The 22,873-nt window shown below is 38.0% G+C and overlaps 1 long non-coding RNA gene across 1 annotated transcript; it reads right to left on the reverse strand.

The window, feature by feature from the left end:
• Positions 1–1,880: 1,880 nt before the first annotated feature.
• LOC121731977 lies at positions 1,881–22,630 on the reverse strand. Its single transcript, XR_006036310.1, has 4 exons — positions 22,558–22,630; positions 8,731–8,734; positions 3,716–3,720; positions 1,881–1,891 (listed from the first exon to the last, which is right to left on the reverse strand). It is a non-coding gene; the product is annotated as an uncharacterized LOC121731977 (long non-coding RNA).
• Positions 22,631–22,873: the final 243 nt, after the last annotated feature.

Genomic DNA, 22,873 nt, shown 5'->3' on the forward strand with positions numbered 1-22,873 from the left:
TATCCACTCCTAACCCCGTAACTCGTTCGTCCATTACGTCGACATCTTTTCGAAGCTTAACCACCGTGTCACTGACATCCTTTATAGCTCCAAGCGCTTTTTCTTGGAGGTCTTTTTGTTGCTCTTGTGATTCTCGAATCGCTCTGATTTCAGCACCGAGCTTGCGTTCTTGTGACTCTTGTAAAGCGCCGAGCTTACGGTCTTGTGACTCTTGTAAAGCGCCGAGCTTGCGGTCTTGTGCCTCTCGAATCGCTCTGATTTCAGCCCTTTGCAGCTCCATTAATTCAATTAAACTTTCTAAATGAAGGGCCACTTGGGGGGCTGTAGGAGCTACGGGTGGGGCCTGGTGGGCGGGGCCAGTGGGCGTGGCCTGAGTGGGCGTGGCCTGATGGGCGGAGCCAGTGGGCGTGGCCATGCCCAAAGTGGGCGGAGCCAGAGGGGCGTGACCAGTGGGCGTGTCCCGGTGGGCGGAGCCAGTGGGCGTGGCTTCATCCAAAGTGGGCGGATCCTGGTGGGCGTGGCCAGTGGGCGGAGCCATGTGGGCGGGGCCAGTGGGTGGGGCCTGTCCCTCAGTGGGCGGAGCTTGGTCCCCAGTGGGTGTGGCCTCTGCAACTCCTCTCTCGGAGTCAATGGCAGCAGCTCGCTGCGCCCTTGTCCTGACACTCCCCTTGAAGTCCTCTCTCGGAGTCAATGGCATCTCCAAATCCCACTTCTGACACCAGTTGTTACGTGCTAGGGTTCGAGGATTTGGAGAGAAAGACCTGGTGACTCTCTTGAAGACTTTATTAACACTGCACTAAACACTAGGTCACAACACTTAGCACTAAGTCCAAACACTAATCACTAGGTCCAATCACTAAGCACTATCACTGTCCTAGGTCGTAGCCAAGTCGCAGGTTTCACTGGTTCACTCACTATTGATCACTTGATGTCGCCTTGAAGATCGCTCTGATTGAACTGACCTCCGGACCTGCCTGCGGCTCTTTTTATATGGCGAGACGAATTCCAGAAATTTCCCGATTCACGCAAACAAGTAAACAACCGTGGGAAATTTCTAGGAAGCTCGGGCATGTACCACAATAAAACTGCCGTCCTTGCGATAAGTGCAGTAAGTTGAATTTAATTTAGACCTTATGGACTCAGTCATAAGGTCTAAATTCAAACACGCTAAAAAAGGGTAAACACGTAAACAAACATTGGACCTTCCTAGAAGGTTCGAGTATGTACTTGCGCACCACGTGTCCGTATACCATGTACCGTAACAGTATGGTCAAACGTCGGACACGGTCGGAAATATTTTTCGCGCCTTGCTTGCTCGATCGAAGCGACTGGCAGACTCTGTCGAAGACTTTAAAAAGAAATGAAATGAAATGAAAAATATTTATTTCTAAGTAGGTTAACAAAGTTAACACTTTTAGAACGTCGTGTCTACATGAGGCCTACCAAATAATATGGTTATAGTATACATTTAAAATGCTGTATAAAATTCGAGATCCCGAATATAATTATGTTTAGCGCAGTTTAGCATATACCACCAAGTTATAGACTTTTCATCAATATTAGACAGACCTTAAGGCTTAATTATATTGTTCTTTACGCGATACATTACTTTATTCTAAAGATAATATTTCCTTTAGAACAGGGGTTCCCAAACTTTCAAGATAATGGAACGCGAAACGTTTAACTTTTTGGTAACTTACGGGAACAGCTAGTCTAGTATCTGGTTAAATTCTTGCTGACGATAAGGAAAAGTTTCTTGTACGTTACGTTATACATAAGAAACATGAATTTAATTTTACAATTTACACTAATAATTCAGATTTTACACTTCAGAATTTAAAAATGTGAGTAATGAAATTCTATGTTGATTGTACTCGTATACTTAAAGAAACTTGTGATACCCTTTGTCATCAGTCATTTAAATCCTTGTGGGTCCAGCGGATGACCAAATATATTGTAAAAGAAAATTTGAATACATAAAAGGTTATTATTTATAGACGATAGATAGAAGATAGATAGTATGGCGGAGAACCCCGATGATTTCACACAACTTTGAGAACCGCTCTAGAAGATTATCTGAAAGGTTACTGTCGGAGGCCTCCGACAAGCCGTACACAGTTTGAACAAGGAGTTCGCGTGTGCGAGCTAACCTTAGCGGTGCGTGTGCTACCACATGGTACGGACTATCGATCACAGATTGTACACACAATGTTAAAAAGATAAATAACCTAACAATATCTAAAATAAACCAGACAACGTCTTCTTTGGTGCAGCCAAGGCTCGATATCTGTGCGTCCACGCGAACGAGTGGTGGCCGCCACTCTCTATATATATATCTGTATTATCTATGGCCGCCACACCACGGTATCATAAGAAATTATATGTGAATAAGGGTCAATTTATATTAGCGCAGAGTCGAAACGCATCGAATTAAAATAATAATATATATTATGATAACTGAATATAACAAATTATGATAACTGAATATAACAAATTCAACCCTAACTCCAAAGCGTTAACGCACTTTATTACTTCTGAGGATATAAAAAGGCGCGCGCATCCGCGCGAATTCGCGTCGATGCGCCCGACCTACGCTGATTGGCCTCGCAGAAGTAATGTATGCGTTACGCTCTGGAGTTAAGGTTGAATTTTCTGTGTTCAGTTTTTGGGAATTCGCTTCGCTTCGCTTCGCTTCTACTCTGCGCTAGCATAAATTGACCCTAAGGGTACGGCCGCACCGCTTTTTAAATAAATCTACACTAATATTATAAAGAGGAAAACTTTGTGTGTATAATTGTAATGAATAATGAAAAAATCCAAAACTACTAGACCGATTTTAAAAATTCTTTCACCATTCAAAAGCTACATTATCCACGAGTAACATAAGCTAAATTTTATTTTGGAAAAAATAGGTTTTCGTAAGATATATTTTGGGTTTTTCGGAGACAAGGTGTAAAAAATCAACCAGAAAAGTGACTTATTTTGCGTACGCTGCCTAAACTATAAAAGATAGAACCATAAAATGTTCTAATTAATTGTAGATCTTATAAATATCTACAAAAAAGTCTATACCTATCTATGTCGAGTGAGGCACAACAACATCTTTTTTCTTTAATCATTTTTTTAAAAAACTTGATTCTTTTTTGGACTACATTTAAACGCGTTTATTTTACTCATGCTATTAATCCGTGTCAAAATAAATAATTTAATCACTAAGTACAGTTTATGTAGATAATATTTGGTCTCTGAATGACTAAAATTGGACGTTTGGTTTTGAAGTTATGGCGAAATTAAAATATGTATTACGATTTCTACTGCATGGCCAGTTGCGAAGTGGGCGTCATCAAGGCAGGGGGTGCACGTGCGAGAGGGGAGTTTGTTTTTTAGTTTATTAGTTCTTTTCAGAGCTAGAATATTAAACGCTCTTAACATTTTCTTAAATATTTGAAAATGACTAAGAGAGCCAGGTCGGACGACCATGGCGCCATACTTATACAGGGTGTAACAAAAATAAGTGATAATACTTTAGGGTGTGTACGTGTTCTTTGTAGGGAGTTCACTGTGAAAGTAGCAGTGCTGAAAGACCAAAATTTTTTTTCACTTTTGTATGGGGAAACTCGTGACGCTCGGGCCCTTGCCCATACAAAAGTGAAATTTTTTTTTCGTCTTTCAGAGCTGCTACTTTTACAGTGAACTCTTTACAAGGAACACGTACACACCCTAAAGTATTATCACTTATTTTTGTTACACCCTGTATATTAGTCACTTCAATAAAATAATATGGGCAAAACAACGTTTGCCGGGACAGCTAGTCGTTATATAAAACTGCTTGTGATTTCGTTGTGTAACTGCCATATAAATCGTGTTTAATACTCTCTACGTTGGACGTTGTTGGACATTTAAAGTAAAATCTCTTCACCTGGTTTTTACACTTTAATTTTTTTATAATCTTTGTTATAAGAAAGATAATATTATTTGTAATACAAACTAAAGATTGGACGATAGACGTAGATCCATACACTACGGGCTCGTCTATCTCTCTGTCTGTTCGTTACCTGTTTTAGACTCGACCGCTGAAACGATTTTTCTGATTTCAGATGAGATGTTTTGAGTCCCGGGAAAGGACAAAGGATAATTTTTATCCTGCAAACATGTAATGAACCCGTACATTTTTCCGCGGTGCCCGCAACTCCGTTGCGCCAAAATGCGTTAATTTTGGCGCAACGACAACTCCATCCATCCGGGCATCATCTAGATTCTAATATATAATATTATTATTCACTCCTGATTGTGAAACATAAAAATAGGGATTTCAAAACTTTACATAAAATTTTATGTTCGAATAGTTCAAATAGTTTTAATCAAATATAATATTCAATTATCGTTTATTAAATGTTCTTGGAGTGGATCCAATAAGAGATTGAACTTGTTTTAGATCATTCATTAGATACTAGATGATACCCGCAACTCCTCTGCGCCAAAACTCGTTTATCATGCTGAAATCGTACATTTTTCGCGATGAAAAGTATCCTATGTCTTTTCCCGGGACTCAAAGGGTTTCCATACCAAATTTCACCAAAATCGGTTCAGCGGTTTGGGCGTGAAGAGGTAACAGATAGACAGACACATTTTCGCATTTACAACATTAAGTATTTTGAACCGATATAACAACATCAGGCCACTGCCTCATGTTTTTATATCGGTTCAAAATATAGCGACTTAGCGAGCTACCCTACCTGGCCCTTTAGCCAATATCTTTTCATTATCGCTTCTTTATAGAATCGCCGATCAAAATGCAAAGAATTGACATAATATGACGAGTCGAACGTCAACGTCATATTAACGAATGCTTGTGTCAATAGGCTACTTGACCTATTTTTTACTTCATGCTAATCGCTTCTTTATCATTCATTTTCACAAATAAAACTAATATTTTAATATTTTACATAGCAGAAACCCATAAAAATGTTGATTGAAAAATATGCCGAAAACACTGTACGCCATAGTGTGACGTCATACGTTTTGTATTTTAAACTCTTTTTAATGAATATTTTTTTATGTGCTAAATGTACGAGTCTAAAAGTGCCCAAAACTTATAAAAGAATTAAATAAGAAATTAGAAATCATTTGTAATGTTGAAAACTTTTGGAGAAAAGTTTTGGCCATTTCATTTCCCGTCTACAATAAATGGAGATAATATAATATATGATGTTTTATTTGAATTATTCAAGAAAATATATGTTACAAATCTTTCTAGGCTTATTCTTATTATTTATGTACAAATAAAATACATATAACGAGCGCGATAAATAAAAGATATTAAATTACGAGTCTGATGACGTCGACATCCAAATCGGAAGTACCGCAAAAGCGTTTTCGTCAGTACAAATCCTATTTTCATAAAATCATATTTTCAAATCGACTTTATATTTTATCAATCATAAGCTTTAATTTGATGATAAGGGTGAAAGACGGTTTTCTAGGCCAAGTTCTACTAGAAATATGCGTTTGTTTAATGAAGTTGAATATAGGTCAAGTAGCCTATTCCATACATTTTCATCGGCGATTCTATAAAGAAGCGATAAGTAAAATATCTTGGCTAAAGGGCCAGGATATAACATTTAGTCGACATTGCCCATGAAAGCGAACTTATTTTGAAATTTAACGACCTCTGTGGCTCACTGGTTTGAATCCCGCTGACGCGACGGAACAAAAAGTTTTCAATGTTCCTAGGTCATAGATGTGTATTAAAAAAATATGTGTATGGTGTAGTTAAAATATGTACAGTATAAAAGTATTTAAAAAATCAATTGTCTGTGGCCCGTAACATAAGTTCTTCAAGTGCTTAGCACGGGCCAGGCCATATTTGGCCACCATGAGTTAATAAATAGTATATTGTCAGTTGTCAGTAATCTTTTCATGTACCTTTCATCATAATCGGCCTAGTAGTTTTGGAATTTAAAGTATATTCAATGGAAATTAATCTATTTCCTTTCTTTACAAAATTAAGGAAGTGCCCCCGCCAAGATGAGCTTAATATTAAGTAAAGCTTGTCTTACTTAAAATGACGCGCCTTACCTTGTATTTAAAGTAAATTTATCATTTATATCAACTAGTGAAGCGGTGGGACGCGTCATTTCAAATTAGACAAACTCTACAAACTGTTTTTTTCTATTTATTCGTTTCTTTGCTTTTAAATCACATAATATAATACGAATCCTTAACTCCGAATTTTTAATTCGTATGCCAATATTTAAGATTTATGCGATCCATAATTTTATGGAGCTATCAATCATAATCGTTAACAATATAAACCGATGGCGTTTTATTGCGATACTAAAATTGCAAACATAAATTGGCTGTGGCAAAAAACGCATTGTTTTGGCTGCCACAAACATTCGTGTCTCCATTTCTCATCTATTTTGGATTTTTGAATCATTAATGATCTAGATTCTAGGTGCTGCCCGCAACTCGGTTGCTCCAAAATTCGTATAGCGCGCGGTAAACGTACATTTTCCCAGAATCAACAGTATCCATAATTATGATACTTTGAGTCCCGGGAAAGGACATATCCTTTCCCGGGACTCAAAGTATCTCCATACCTTTCAGCCTAACGTCTCCGTGGTCTAGTGGTAAAGAGCTCGGCTCTTGACTCGGAGGTCGTGGGTTCGATTCCCGCGTAGGACAATGCAGGCTGTTCACCTGATTGTCTGACAAGTAAGATGATCCATGCGTCGGATGGGCATGTAAAAAGTCGGTCCTGCGCCTGATCTCTCGCCGGTCGTGTCGGTCTTCCGTCCCACTGGGTTATGAGAGTAAAGGAATAGAGAGTGCTCTTGTGTACTGCGCACACACTTGGGCACTATAAAATTACTCTTGCGTAGCTGGCCTGGTTTCAATGAAACCGGCCACCGTCACCGAAACCGGTGTGGGAGCTATTATTATTATACCTTTCAGCAAAACCGGTTCATCGGTTTTGCGTGAAGAGGTAACATACAGATACACATTTGCATTTATAATATTAGTACGGACATTTGAATCATTAGTCATATTATGTTACAGACATTCGCATATGTTTCGGCAAAAAAGTTTCGTAACAAATTTTCCACAAATTTTCGCGGCCGTGGAAATTGTCCAACAACTGTCTACGAAAATGTGGCGTCGAGTGTTACGTACAGACTACACGCACTTTTGGCTGTGATAATATTATCTTATGTATTAGTGTGAGTAACATACATCTTAATGGTCAGTTCACATTGCGTCGTGATGACGCGATAACTTTATTTATACAAAAAAGATGCAAGATGAATTTTATTAGAATTTGCTGCCCGCGGGGTTGGGATGCGTGATTCAATCATAAACGGCTCATTTTTGTGGCATTGCGTTTTCACGCTGCAATGAGAAGTGACCCTAAATGTATTGTAAGATACGGGAGAGAAGGCGTAAACGTAAAAATCAGCCAAGTGCGAGTCGGACTCGTGCACGAACGGTTCCGTACCGCAAAGCAAAATTACCTAGGCCATAAATTGTGTTCTTTTTTGTATGGGAGCCCCTCTAAAATTTTTAATTTATTTCAATATTACAATTAAATATTAAAGTACATATTTAACTAAGGATGTTGTGAAAAAATCAAGTACTTACCTGTTGTGATAATTGATATAGAGCAAAAAAGGCCAATAAAATAATGTTTATTGTATGGAAGGCCCCCTTTTAAGGGGGCCTTCTAATACGAAAATCAAAATAAAGTTAATATTTATATTAACTTTATTTTGATTTTCGTATTAGACGTTATAGCGGCAACTTTCAAATCTCCAGCTATTACCGGTCTTGAGTTACAGCCTGGAAACAGACAGACGGATAGACGGACAGACAACGAAGTCTTAGTAATAGGGTCCCGTTTTTACCCTTTGGGTACGGAACCCTAAAAAACCATTGGAGTTTGGCTTTGGTAGTTTTTGCATTGCTTTGTATGCTAGGACGCAGCTTAGTTTGCAAGCTACTACTGAAAACCTTAAGATGTTAATCATCAATCTATCAATCGCTCAATGATTGATTTGGCAAAAATATGGTTCCATTACATGAGCTATATTTTCAATTTTCATGTTTATTGACTACATGGAAAATTGACTACATGGTAAAAACGGGACAGAAATTACGGAACGACTTGTAGCCCCTCTCATCGGATTTAATTCTTTCTAATTTTGCACGTCATTAAAAAAAAACACAACAAAAATTGGCGAAATTCAAGCAGATTTCGAGATTAGTGCTTAAACACATTTAGCGATTCATTTTTAATATTATGATAGATGATCTTACATTGTTTTGAATCTCGGATCTTACATTGTTTTGATCATACTAGTGTATCATGACGTCGCTGCACTGAGCAGGATTCCCTGGCCGTGCGACGTCAGCTTGATGGCGCAGTATCTCGCAAACAGTGTCATTGACAAGAAAATATATTTTCAAGGCTACTATTACTCCTATTTTGGGTCGATACACACGAAAACCTTATGTAGTTGTACAGGGTAGTATAAGTCTAAGAGCATAGCTGGCCTGATATAGAATAGACCACGAGGAAAGATATGGACTATTTTTTGCAATAAAATGCACGGTCTCCAGGAAACTCTTTACACAGGCAGAACCCTCCCTCGTTGGGAATAGTGAATGCCCATTGGCCATTGAATTAGCGGCATTTCAAACAATATATTATGTAGGTATGGAGTTTGCTACTTTGCTGTAAGTCTGCCGAACATTTGCTCTCAGTCTACATTAGTAGTAGTGTCAATATATATCATGGTTAAGGGCCAACCCACACGTACCACAAGTCCACAACCACACGACAACCACACCACGTGGTCGGGCGTATATTTCGTATTGTAAATGAACTAGGCCATTCACACGTATGACGTACCACATTTTGCAGTCGTTGTCGATGTCGATGCAACGACAGTGCACGCACACCGCCCGCGCTCTTTCCCCCCTCCGTTTCATTGACTTTCGTACGTAACCACATCGCAACCACTGGCGACCACGCAACCACGACGGCATTTTGTCGGTACCACAAAGCAACTACAAAAAGCTGCAGCGACACCATTCACACGTAACCACTGCTCGACGTCATTTTGTTGTTGCGATGTCGTGTGGTTGTGGTGTGTACGTGTGAGTTGGCCCTAAGGGTCAGCTCAGACCGCAACGTGACGCGACCTTGAAATGCATTTCAAAATTATATGTAAGGACTTTTTATTAAATAAAATTAGAACGTGTAAAGAGTTGCAGGTGTGTTATTAGCCTTTTGAGAGGTAATAGGTTCTCTTCTTGAAGGTTGGCAGGTTTATTGGTCAGGAAATACTGCTGGCGGTAGTATAACAATCCGTAAGTATTTAACCTAATACTATCACGTATTTGGCAAAACAAAACCTGCCGGGCCTGTTGGTTATTTCATATAAGGCGATGGTCTTTCGTCAGTTCATGGTCTTGGTCAAGATCTTCAAAATCTCATTACAAAGTACTTACATCAAAGACGAGCGTTTTAATATTAAGTTATAAAGTATGTGCAGGTGGACATAATGCGGAAATTTTAAGGCTTCAGAGCAGGAAATAACTTGTAATGAGCAGCTAGAGTAAACTAGTGGTAAATAGGCTCAGAGAGTTGCGGGTTTTTCATTGCTGAACAAGAATAGTTGAATTAACTCGACAAAATTCCATAGGTCCGCCATCAGCCCATTAACTTCTCTGACCCCCATATGCCTCCGTGGTCCAGTAGTTTATAAAGTGGCTCTTTACCCGAAGGTCGTGCATTTGATTCCCGCGTTAGAATCTTTTAACCAAGTTGGTTAGGACAATGCAGGCTCATCAGACCAGATTGCTTGACATGTAAGGTGATCCATACGTCGGATGGGCATGCACTATTCAGCGTCACCGAAACCAGTGTGGGAGGAATTATATTATAGTTTCTCTGGTAGTGGTTTAATTTTGAGAAAATTCTTGATTTTAAAATAATAATAATATTATCTTCGCAGACTAATGGCTGCCATACACGCTACGATCTACCGGAGAGGTCACTTGTGCAGGTATGCCTGCGCAGGAGTCAGTCGAAAGAATTGATTTTCGATTTTGCGCCGGTCGCCTGCGCAGGTCAAAAAACTGCAAAGGTCTATTCCCACATACATTCCGGTCAGCCTGCGCAGATACACCTGCACAGGTGGACTTGTCTGGTAGACCGTAGCGTGTATGGCTTACATAACCTAAAATAAGAAGTTTTTCACCAGCGAAAAATCAGTTTTGTTGGTTTTTGAAGCTTAAAATTGCGTTTTAAAGGCCGTCAACACTAATTACATTCGTTAACGTCTCCGGCCAGCTATTTATAGAGTTTTCTATAAATATACTCTAACATACTTGGACGCAATCAGCTTTCCGCAATCTGTATCAGATTATTATAGATAATATGATTTATGAAAAGTAAATGAGCAATAAAAATGTAATAGTCAGAATTGACTATTGTTTCTTGACCTCTTAGAAATATAAAATAGTCGATTAGTAGATAAGTATTTCTTAATCCTTTGTAAACAATTGTATGATTTGTTACTTTATAATTTATTATAAGATGAGCCACGGAATGCTTTAATTCTGTTATAATGTACAATCAGATAAATTGATTCATGGACACATGGCGGGCCCACGTCATCGGTGGGGTAATGTCACATCCAACAGACAGGTGACTAACATTGACTTGACATAACCCATCCAAATAAAGTTGTAAAAGTCGATCCGCCATCTACCTATGAAGCAATTTCTTTGATGGTAGCATCAAAGAAATTGTTTCTTAGGCAGACAGCGACCTGCGTTAATTAGCCGTGATTTGTCAAGCTAATGATAGTCATCTGTCTGCTGGGTTTGGCATAACCCTACCGAATTACGTGGGTCTTTCTCTGATGGAACATTATAACAGAAAGTATGCCGTGGCGGTATTTTTTCGGTTGGACTTGACGTAACTCGACCAAATTACGTGGGCCCGTCATTGGACTATGAAGTCTCGTATGAACCCAAATATATTTGTCGTGACAATGAATATTACCGAGAAAATTCTGGACTTTCACTCGCGTTAAATGCGTCTGGTGGCCCAGACGCTGCGATTCCGCATCGCTTGGCGGATTTTTTTGGGTTTGGCGGTACGCCAGCGGTTTTGGCGGTCTTTGTCAATGTTCAATTTATTAATATATCTCCCCTGGGTTCGATTGTCTGTCCTTAAGGTTAATAGCTGACGTCAGTAACGACCTCTTTATTTTATTCGATTGTTCTAAATGCCCACCTGTTGATAATAAAATAGTTGTTGAAAACGGTGATTTTGCTTACACAATAAACAATTTATATCTTACACTGAGCTCGATATTAACCCGTCGATCGTGGGAAAACGAGACACAATAGATATTCTATTGCAGGGATGGCGAACCAATGGCACGCGTGCCATTGCTGGCACGCGACGAAATAATTTCGGCACGTCACTGATTACGAGATTACAAGATAAGATACAAGATTTTCTCAGTTCAAAGATTTATCAGAAACGGTCAAGTTTATTATGTACCCAGATGTAACGACCTTTCATACACTGAACTTCTCCCAGTTCGATTGGTTGGAAATTGAAGATTTTGAAATGCAGCTGATTGATTTCCAATCTAGTTCAATTTGGATACAAAAATTCATAGACATGAGAAAAGAATTAGAGTTAATTGGAACAGAAAGATTGACCAGTAATATGAGTAAAGATGCCAATAATAAAATTTTAGAAACCTGGAATGCGTTGCCAGGAACATTTAATTGTTTAAAGAAGCTGGCTCACGCTATTCTAACTGTATTTTCATCAACATATGCCTGCGAGTCATTGTTTTCAGAGATGAATAACATCAAAGACTCTGTTAGAAATCGACTGACTGATGAATCAAGTTCAGCATGCATTCTGCTAAAAGTAACATCGTACAACCCCAATATAAGTCAATTATCGTCCAATCTGCAACAACAGAAGTCGCACTAATTTTTAATTGCTCTTGTAATTGTATTTTTGGTAAATATAGAGCTTTGAGTTGATATTGTTTTTTTACATTATTTTTCCACTAATCACAAAGTCAAGAATATTTGATGGCACGGCTGCGACGTCATTAAATATTATTCCAGAAAATTGGCACGTATACGCATAAAGGTTCGCCATCCCTGTTCTATTGTGTCTCGTTCACCGGTGAGCGCATGAATTAAATATCACAAAAAGTCAAAGTAAGATATTTGTAAATTACATAGTAAGATATTTGTAATTTAGATTAATCGAATAAAAATGGCTTACTACAAAAGACTAGGCAGTTCTGGAAATATTACATACATACGGGTCCAATTGATAACCTCCTTTTTGAAGTCGGTTAAAAATATAGGAATATAATATTGTCTTCTTTTCCTTTTTAGTAGTATTTTTCTCACAAACTTTCTTCCCTGACTACTAGCACATAGGCAAAGTAGCCGTCACCGCAACATAAATAATAATGTAACCTATATGTAAATCATGTAGAGTTATATCAGTATCCATCTCAAACTCTCAATGCTAAAGATCGGAGATCTGGCATCATCTTATGTTTGTCTTGTGTAGCTGTACCCTCGACTTTTTGCTGTTTACAAATTGAATCCGAAAATACCGAAAATACTTCGGTTTTCTCTAGTTTTTATTAGCGTTCGGCTGTTCTAGTTCTTTTTAAATTATAGTAAGTATTGTCTTTTATATGCGACTAAGGAGCAAACTATCAGATGGATCACGTAATGGATAGCTGGTGTCGCCCATTTACAGATGATGTCGTCAGAGGTGAGAGGAGTGAAGTAGTAAGAGAGTCGGAGAGTACAATTAGTGCCCTGCCAGTTTATTAAGAATACGCTCTTCTTGCAGGTCTGTTGTTAATGATACGAAAATGCCGCTGGCCACAGTTCATTCCAAATTCATTTTATTCCAAAGTTTCCTACGGTAGTGGTATCCTAATGCATGTTTTCACAAACCGCCTCCTATACTAACGCTAAGACGTTTCCTAGCCTAACCTATTAAGAGTTCAACCCTCAAGATCCCACAAATTTTTGTATGTCACCACTGACCTATGTCTTTCGGGTGAAAGGACTTTCGTGAAACAAGCTCTATCATAAACGTTGTTTTAAGAGATACAATGTGACCCTAAAAGATCGCTAGGGAACATCGTTAGGAGGCTGTTGGTGAGAGTATAATGCCTGTTTTCACCAACCGCCTCTTAACGCTAAGTGGTCCCCTAGCGGCCATATCCTTCAAGATTTCACGAATTTTTGTGTGTCACGTTCGTCTTTAGGGCGTAAGAACTTTTGCAAAACATTACTTTTTTTTAAATGTGTTTGTTTTAAGAAATATTTGACCCGCAAAGATCGCTAGGGAACACTTAGCGTTAGGAGACCGTTGGTAAAAACAGGCATAAGTATTTTTTATTGAACTGTTATTATTTAACATTAGTTACCGTAAATAAGCAATATTCATATAGAATAGTGTAGCCTTATAGTTACTAGAAAGATTAAATTGCGTTTGAATCTAGTATAACTTTACCCTTCTTACTTATTTAATGCAAAACCCCTCGTAAACGATCCGTTGCATGACTAACAACACGTAGTTTTAACAAATTAAATGTATTTATTCCAGAAATTGCCAATTCAATTATATCTGTAGAGTTTTTTGTAATAAATGAAATGGAAATGTTTTAATTTAAATCATATTAATAAACATTATTAAATATGCATTTTATACATTAGTATAAAATGCACAAATACAATTTTTAAGGCTGAAGCCTGAAAGAGAAGAAATATTTTTTGTTTGATCCATTGATCAAACAAAAAATATTGCATGCAGTAAATTTAAGTTAGGTTACTAATTATAACAATAACTCCCCACACCAGTTTCGGTGACGGTGGCCAGCTTCATTGAAACCAGGCCAGTTACGTAGGAATAATTTTATAGTACCGCAGTATATTTAAATATGTGCGCAGTACACAAGACGACCGACACGACTGGTGGGAGATCAGGCGCAAGACCGACTTTTTAAATGCCCATCTTAAATAATCATACTTGTCAGACAATGAGCATGAGCATGAGCATGTCAATGAATATGAATACGAATACGAATACGGATATGGATACGGATATGGATACGGATACGGATACGGATACGGATACGGATACGGATACGGATACGGATACGGATACTGATACGGATACGGATACGGATACGGATACGGATACGGATACGGATACTGATACGGATACGGATACGGATACGGACTCGGATAAGGATTTGGATTCGGATACGGATACGGATACAGATACGAATACAAATACCAATACCAATACCAATACGAATACAAATACGAATACGAATATGAATATTATAATTATTATGAATATGAATATCGTGATATTATATTCCCATACAAAAGTAAAAAAAAGTTGCTTCTTCAGCGCTGCTATTTTTACAGTGAACTATAGAGTTCATACGGGGTGTAATGTGTTCCTGACAAAGTGTTCGAGGCGACTCACCCTAAAGTATCATCACTTAGTTTTGTTACACCTTGTATAATACATACTTTTGAAAAACGTTGCTTTCCTTTTAGCACAGTCGGGTAAAATGGAGTTGAATAGCATAAGTAAACTTACTTACACTTGATTGGTCGAGTTGCGATGCTCGTTTGGAACTCGGAATACCGTACCTACGTGTAGACTGTAGGTACCGTAGCTACGGGGCCACGTTATAAGGGAATTTATGTTAATACTTAGCATTAATGCTGCAAAACTGTATTTCCGCGTCCTTGGCATCCTATTGAAGTTGCGTGTTTATGATACCACAATAAACTAACTGTTTACCTTCCGACTTCGACTACTACTTATAATATAGCTTAGATCCAGTTCAGATTCTATCAAGTATTCTCATAAGTCATAATCATAACCATACGAGTATAATGTCGATATGTTTTGGAGTTTTCTCCATACGTTTCTTAAAAGGTTGAAAGTGTGTTGAAAAGTGTGTCTGGCTGTCTCTTTGTCAGACTATAAACAAATAGACGGACACACTTTCAAATTTATAATAATACTAGATGATGCCCGCAACCCCATTGCACCAAAATTTGTTTATCGCGTTGGAACCGTACATATTTTTTCTGGGATAAATCAAATTTCACCAAAATTGGTTCAGCGGTTTGGCCGTGAAGAGGTAACAGACACACAGATAGACAGAAACACTTTCGCATTTGTAATATTAGTATGGATATTTAGTAGTGAAGTAATACTATGCTGGTATATCAAAATTCTTATGTGTGATTCTTTTATCGTAGCCGTCTGTCACTTTATTTTCGACCTACGGTGTTTATGTAAAATATGTACAATGTTTACGGAACAAAGTGACAGGGGGTCGAAATAGTGCATTAATAGGTAAAAGGTCACGAGGTCATTTTAGGTACAGATAGAGGCAAAAGTGAAATACTAGAATTAATAATAATAATAACTCCCACACCGGTTTCGGTGACGGTGGCCGGTTTCATTGAAACCAGGCCAGGTACGCAGGAGTAATTTAATAGTGCCCAAGTGTGTGCGCAGTACACAAGAGCACTCTCTATTCCTTTACTCTCATAACCCAGTGGGACGGACGACTGGCGCAGGACCGACTTTTTACATGCCACTCCGACGCATGGATCATCTTACTTGTCAGACAATCAGATGAAGTCAGATGATCAGCCTGCATTGTCCTAACCATCTTAAAAATAACACGTTTTCAACGCGGAAATCGAACCCACGACTTTCAAGTAAAGAGCCACGATCTAAGCTACTGGACCACGGAGGCGTGTGGGGGTCAGAAAAAGGAATGGGCTGATGGCGGACTACGTAATTTTGTCCCTCCAAAAAAAATTGTCGTGGCAACAGTCCACATGAAAATTCTATATGCCTGACGTCAGCTGTCTCTACAGAAGCCTTACTTTGACAGCCTGAACCCTGGCCTGAACTTTAAAATTGAAGTTCCTCCGAATTGGATTCACACAGACTCGATTCCTATTTAAATATTGAATCAGATATGACTCAACACTGTGAAATACAAGACATCATTTTGCTTGCAAGTTGGTTTCACAGAAATTATTAAAAATGCATGAAATTTTATATTTTTCCATGATAACAATATGACCTTTTCTGGAACTGAAAATTGATACAAGTTTCTCAATTTCATCAAATTTGGTTCAATGAATTAAGAGGATTCCACACCGCCATTTTTTCCATACAAACGTTGTCCCCTGTTTCCTCCCTGGATAATGCTAGTAGAGTTATAATTTTTTTCCTGAATATCTACGGCCACTAATACAATGTCCCTATGTTTTCTTTTTTTTCATAATTTAATTATTAAATAAGATATGAACGTTCAAAAACCCAAAAAAATGGCCAGATTTTCCACTGTGTTCAAACGTCCAGAAAACAGATTTGGATAGATTATACAAAAAAAGCAAAACATAGGAACACAGCTCAAGCCTTTTTTTAATCTTTAATGAAAAAAGTACTTAAATCGGTTAAGTTTTGGAGAAGGAATCAGGGGACAACGAATCGTTGATTTTCTGGATTTTCTGCAGTTGTCTCTATCGCGTTCTGCGGTATAGGCTTGAGGTAAGGGAGACAGCTATAGATATTACACGTACTTTTTTTTCATTTCTCTAGCCGCTGTGGTATCCTCTTAAGCGTAAAGAGCTGACAGGCAGAAAGACAAACACATTTTTAAACATGAATAGGTACTTAATGTTACTATGAATTTGTGTACCCTATAATATAGGGTACACAAATACTCTATAGGGCCTATAGAGTATAGTATTATGACTATTTATAACCTTTCTGCCCATCGCCTGGGTCGCTAGACCAATGTCGTTGTCGTCATAAAGTGGCATTTTACTTGAATTTTTGTCGGTGACGGTCCAGCGATGGTGGCGGTGGACACACGGCCTTAGCCCTCAGGCCGAGAACGAGATTATTTTGGGCCAGTAAAATGCCACCGTATCAGATGACATAGGCATACAATGGGTTTCATTTTGCTCTGCGCCATTACAAAGCAGCGACGACATGGGTCGCTAGACCAACGTCGATAGAAAATGAATATAACCTAGGACATATTATAGTGGTCGCTGCGGAGGACGCGGTTGAATGCCTTGCGATCCCGCTCCTCCGCGTGTAGCGTTGACGAGGGGGTTTTAGTCGGTAAACCTCTGCGGAGGGAGTCCGATATACCCCTGCCCCTTCCCTTGAGGAGGCGGGGGATAGGTAATGAATTTCCCCTCCTTAAAAAAGGTCATCTATTGGTATTTTATGGACTTAAAATAAGGCATAAGTCCTTGAGGCATTTAAAAATAACAATTGACTACAGTGGTATAGAGCGCCATCTAGCACACCCAGTGAAAACTATTTTCACTTTACCTAGAGTTTATTATTTTATCGCAGCAGTCGGCATCTTAATAGCTTTAGTAATATTGTACTAGATGTCGTGGCTAACGCAAAGGGAGAAATACAGACGTCTGCAATCATAGACACGGAGATCATACAGACTATAGAGATATGGCAGTTCTTTTGACGTTTGTTAAAGTTTAAGTAAGAGTGACAGATAAAGTAAGTTGGTGCAACCCACCCTTAATGTTTACTTAACTTTTAAGTGCTGATTTTTCAATCACCAGATAAACTTTACCATTGGAATAAAGTCCATTCGAAAAGAATGCGATAAAATAACAACGTTGTTTAGGTCAACGAAATATAATGGGTACAATATTGATGAGAAAACAATACAAAAAACAATGGTAGGAAGTTTAGCGAAAGTTAAGAATGAGTCATAAAAAAGGAAATGTTAAATTTGTTTTCTCATTTGTCTGTGAAATATCTAATTTACGCGGGCGAAGCCGCGCGGAACTTTATATTTCGCGTGGTCACGACATCACGCATAAACGGCTGGACCCATTTTGCTGAGGTATAAAAATACTTTGAGTCCCGAAAAAGAATATAGGATACATTTTGTCCCGGAAAAATGTACGGTTACTGCACAATATACTTTTATGATTTGTGCGTAAACTAAATTCATCTATTTTGATGGAATTTGGTACATTGGAGATACTTTGAGTCTTAAAAAGAAAAAGAAAGGACAAGGAATACTAATTTTGTCTCGGAAAATGTACGGTTCCCGCACAATAAACTTTTATGATTATCGCCTAAACTATTCAATCTATTTTGATGAAATTTGTTATGGCAATACTATCAGTCTCGGGAAAGGACAAGATATACTGTTTATCTCGGAAAATAAAGGGTTCCCGCACAATAAACTTTTATGATTCTCGCCTAAAATATTCTATTTTGATGTTGGCATGGAGATTGGAGATACTAATTTGAGTCTGTGACAAGGAATGTTTTTTTAGCCCCGGAAAAATGTGCGGTTCCCACACAATATACTTTTTTGATTTGTGCGTAAACGACTCAATCGATGTACGGGAACAACTATAAAGTAAAGTCCACGCGGACGAAGTCGTGGGCAACAGCTAGTAACTTATAAGTATCCTTTCCTGGGACTCAAAGTAGACCCTGGATATCAAATTCAGCTTAATCAATTCAGCGGTTTTGGCATGAAAAGGTAACATGTTAGACAGACACATCTACCGCATTTATAAGATTATTATGGATTAGACGTTCCACGCGGCTTCACCTGCATAAATTATGAATTTTACGGAAACCGTACTTTTGTTGCAAAACATAGTTTAAGTAGCTTCACTTGGTCTACTCTACATCTGTGAAAAATAATTTAGAAATTCATCCAGTAGTTCGCGAGATAAGCGGCTTCAAATAATTTTCCCAGTTTATTATTATTCATAAGTTTATTCCACATTTTCCTCTGTTTCTTCGCTTCTATTGGTCTTAGAGTGATAATTTATAGCCTTATAGCCTTCCTCGATAAATGGTCTATCTAACACTGGAAGAATTTTTCAAATCGGACCTGTAATTCCTGAGATTAGCGCGTTCAAACAAACAAACTTTTCCGCTTTGTAATATTAGTATACATACAGATAGAACGATTAAAATACGTTTAAAATGTGAGATGCCCTTTTAATACATAGTTTTAATAAAAGAATTTCTAAGGCAGTGAGAATGAAATTGAAATTCTTAGCGTTAATGTTGTAATCGGTAAAGTTTTTTAATTAGCTCCTCGCGGACGTGTTTTTTTTTTGCTGCGATTAAGTACTCTTTTGAGTACACACAAAACGACCTTTGCCAGATTTCTGAAGTTTCTAAATAGTTTATACAGGATGCAACAAAAGTAAGTGATAAAACTTTACCCTAAAGCTCAGTTATGTAGAGTTCATTGTAAAAGTAACAGCACTGAAAGAACAATTTTTTTGTGATTTATATGGTCAAGCAAGCGTCATGAATTTGCCCATACAAAAGTTAAATAAAACCGGCCAATGCATGTCGGGCCACTATTGGGTTCCGTAGTACCGCTAGTTTTTTATATTTTTTATGGTCAATGAATGTATATTTATTACGTGTTTTACACTACTAACAACATCATCTCAGTTACTTTCAAAGGAATTTGAACGAAAAGTTCCTTTATACTTCGCCGAATACATTTTTTTAGTTGATCGACTATTACTCAATAACTTAATATGAAGTCTTCTTAGCCGTGATAGTTTTCCTATTAAATTCAGCATATTTCCTACTCCCGTGAATTTTTTTACATTTCCAGAAGCCACCGTTTAGTTGGTAAAAGGGGACTGGACTCTGGATTTTTTTCACTTTCAAACAAAATATTTGACAAACGGATCCCTAAATAGGAAAATGATCTACAATTACTCATAATATTTAAAAAAAACCTATCCAACGACACCCCACACGATGGACGCGAAAATTAATTCATCCCCGCTTGATGTGTAGGGAAGGTACCATAAAAATATTTTTTTAAGATTTCATGTACCATTTTGTCGGCATCATTAATATGTTAATTCATGCCAAATTACAGCTTTGTATCCTATAGTCCCTGAGCAAAACCGCGGACAGTCAGACAGACAGACGGACAGACAGACGGACAGACATACGGACAGACAGACGGACGGACAGACCGAAACTTTAAGGGTTCCTTGTTGACTGCGGAACCCTAAAAAAGGTTACTCTTGCAGAGTTGCTACTTTCACAGTGAACTCTATACAGGGGACTCATACACACCTTCAATGATGAAATACTCAAAGCAGATATGTTACTACCGCGCTCGTTGTGAAGCTTCAAATACGGCCCAATTGGGCCGTCTGTTGTTTAGTCTGCATCGAGCGCAGTCACGAATGTGCCGCGTCTTGTCTTACCTAAATAAATTGAAAATGTCGTGCGTGTATCGAAAATGTACCAATTATGACACGAAAGTAAACAAAACACATGGAATCTCTTACCACATACATGTCTTGATTGCAATAAATACCTCGATTATTTACATTTTCAATTATTTTTTCGAACAATCTGGAAAAATTTGAATTTTCGTCATAGCTCAGGCGAAGAAAGAGACAGCGATACGATTCGACGTTTAAAAATAGAACTGTCTCTTTTACGTAAATGGTTTTTCATATCTTTTGTTTCACTCATCTGTCAAATTTGTCAATGTCTGCAATTTTTAATTTAAAAATTGTTCGGAAGAGATTTAAGCCGGAAAATAGTATGGACGTAATATATCTGTATAAGTACAATATCATTGCACACCTTAAAGTATTATCAGTAGTTTAGTTACACTCTGTAGAGTGTGTGGACCTGTTTAGTGTTCGTTTCGTTTTTGGGGGTAAATTTGAAGCTGTAGAGTGATAATTTCGGTATAATCTATCAAATGTGTACGTACCCTAAGCCTGAAAGTATCGGAGATTAATACTGAACACGCCAGAGCAGAAGCACAATCAAAATGAGCACTAATTTCCAACCTTTTGTTTTTATTGTGCGAGGTAACTTTCATTTCGTCGGCTAATTGCTAGATGTCTGCAGATTTCAAAGAACTTTTCAACTGTTTTTTTTTTAGATATTTTCAGTTACATTAATAGCTGTGTTTTTAATTATGCTCTTTTAATGTTAATTTTTTATTCGTCTTGTAATTTACGAAACGATATGTAACGCATATACTAGCGACGCCCACAACTCCGTTTTGCCACAAAAGCGCGCGAATTGTATATTTTGCGGTTTTCTGGAACAAAAAGTGCCCTATTGTCCTTTCTCGGGTATTCTGTATCTTCATACAAAATTTCAGTAACATCGGTTCAGACAGACAGACAGAAATACACACTTTCGTATTCGTATTAGAATGGATTTATAATATTGGTTTTAGGTATACGCGGCGTGGCGTTTGCGCCATTTGACATTTATGGGTCAATTCGGACCGCTACGCGACGAGGCGAGGCGAGGCATGGCGCGGCATAAAGTATGGATTTGACAGATTTCAATTGCGTGAGACGTCTTGCGAATCTGTCAAACCCATATAACTTTAGAAATGCATCTACGCGTCACGTTGCGGTCTGAATCATAGACTTATAATATATTTATAGGTTTATGGTCTGAATCAACGCTAAGGGCGCGTTCAGACGTGCGCGTTTTCTGCGCATACGCGGTGTTTGGGAAAATGTATGAAAATAAGATTTATGTAATTAGCATATAACCGCAAACTGCTTTAACGTTTGGGACAACACGCGACGCGCGTTGAATCCGCGCGCCCAGAAAACGCGCACACAACGCGCACGTCTGAACGCGCGCTAAGACTATATGAGATAAAAAACGTGTCGCACTTCGGAGTCGGAGGTACCGCAGACAGAAGTGAATAACGGCGACCTCTGGGGCTCAGTCGTTAAAGCGTCGTCATTCAAACCGGAGCTGTCGCGACTTCGAATCCCACACAAATAATAATATTATAATTATACCTATTAATCTAATCATAAATTAATGTTATTTTAACTGTCTCTTATACTTATGTAGGTAATATTCGCTGACAAGTTCACAAACCTAGGCACAGAAGTTTAAGCAAAATCTTAGCTTTGTAGATAATTTCGCTACAGTTTTTGGAGGATTTTAAGTCTTATCTTGTCAACAAAAGGTACAATATTCGATGGGATTAATCCAGCAGTTTACGAAAACATTGCAGTTTTAACTGGCAATCCGCCATGCAGACTTCGAGGCGTCTACTGAATAGTTGAATTTACTATACGAGTATGTTCGTTCTGCATCATAATATTTTCGCTTATAAAGGCTTTGTTTACAACGTATTGAGCTTTAAAAAACTGTTTTGGTAATAATCCATACTAATTATAATATAAAAATATATTGAAACTGTCCGTTTGTCTGTTACCTCTTCATACTTAACCGCTTTGCTTTTGGTTGGAGATTTGAAGATGCTTTAAGTTGCAGGGAACGAAAGATTCAATAAAAAAAAATGAGTTGTCACTATAGGCAACACTCAGTAGCTTTATAATTATAAAATTCATTCATTATTATTTTTTTGTTTAAACTTTTAAGACAAGACCGCACTAAAGCGACACGACACGACGCGACATTTCATGTTCTAAAGAATTGACGTTTGTAAAATGTACTACATACCGTACTATATTTATAAATATATTTTAGTAGCTACCAGAAATATATATTATAGCTGAGTGTGCGGTCACGCGAAAATTAGTATAGAAAATATATAGTAATATGCCTAGCTATAAAAATATAAAGTATATATTATAGCTAAGTCTGTGACGGGCTTTAAGGTGGGATTTCACCAGGCACACTCAAAACTTCGTTTTATAAAACTTAGTTCTTATTGAACGAGTTCCCGCA

The sequence above is a fragment of the Aricia agestis genome, chromosome 11 (assembly GCF_905147365.1).
Source record: "Aricia agestis chromosome 11, ilAriAges1.1, whole genome shotgun sequence".
Lineage (NCBI taxonomy): Eukaryota > Metazoa > Arthropoda > Insecta > Lepidoptera > Lycaenidae > Aricia > Aricia agestis.